We start from the raw sequence: 1,217 nt of genomic DNA, 5'->3' as shown, positions 1-1,217 counted from the left end.
CTTATGTTAGACCCTTTTAGTGCTTCTATCAATCGAGATTATTTAGTAAACCATTCTAGTAATGGAGATGATGTAGTAAATTTGCATATGTATTTAGAACTAGTTTCATTTTGGTTTTATGTTGGATCATATATTACACTATTTTTTACTATATTATATGTTAGAGTTTATTATTATTTAGTATAATTAAACATACAACAATCATAAGCATGTTAGAAAATTGAATATAAATAGGTTGATTTAACGACTACTTTAGTCACCAATTTAGTCACCAATTTAACTATATTTTATCCAGCAATACTATTTTAATTAAATTAAAAAAAGGTATATATTTGCGGCCAAATTAGTGATCGAAAACTATTTTGTTAAATTAAAAAATTTTCGTATTAGCAAACAAATTTTCAACTGAAATTTTGGTGGCTAAATTGGTCTCCAATACTTCAAGGTGACCAAATTTTTAGTGATCGATTAATAACCATAATTTCGATGACTGTTTAGCCACATAATTTTGAAATTGATGACTAACTGTTTTACGATTAAAATTTTTGTTACTATTTATTTTTGATAATTAGGAATGTTTGCTACTAATTTTATTAGTGACTAAAATATTTTTTCTTTTCTTGTAGTGAGTAGATTCAAAATAAGATATATGATTTAAAAAAGGTACAATTTTTAAAAGAAAATCATTACCAACAAATTTATTAACAGATTTTACAACAACATAATTAAAGATTTTGACGCTCCCAAATGATTTTAGTACAAAAATATTCTACAATAATAAAAATTATAAGTTATTGATAAATTCATTACTGATAAATATTTTCTTTGATAATTAAAATGATAAAATTCGTGAATAATTTGTTATCTTTAAATTTCTTTTCTACTAATAAATGTTATTTTAATACAAATTTTGCTACGTTGATAAAATTATGTCAATAATATGTTTTTTTTTTAAATTGTTATAACTTTAACATGTACATACGAAGAGTACTTGCATCTCTTGATTCTGTTCACCTCAGGTCTGTTAAGTGAAGACGAATAGAGAGCATTGCGTTTCCGTTTTCTGGTCGTTCCGAAAGCGACTATTATTAATTACTTAATTTTATTTATCCTCATTCATCCTATCCAAACCCCCACAAAATCTTTGGGTTATGGGCCAACGAGTTTTGTTTTCTGAAGACCCAAAGTACGTACTTCAGGTTCATTTTATTTGGCGA

This window comes from Vigna unguiculata, chromosome 5 (assembly GCF_004118075.2).
Source record: "Vigna unguiculata cultivar IT97K-499-35 chromosome 5, ASM411807v1, whole genome shotgun sequence".
NCBI lineage: Eukaryota > Viridiplantae > Streptophyta > Magnoliopsida > Fabales > Fabaceae > Vigna > Vigna unguiculata.
This window is presented reverse-complemented; position numbering follows the sequence as displayed.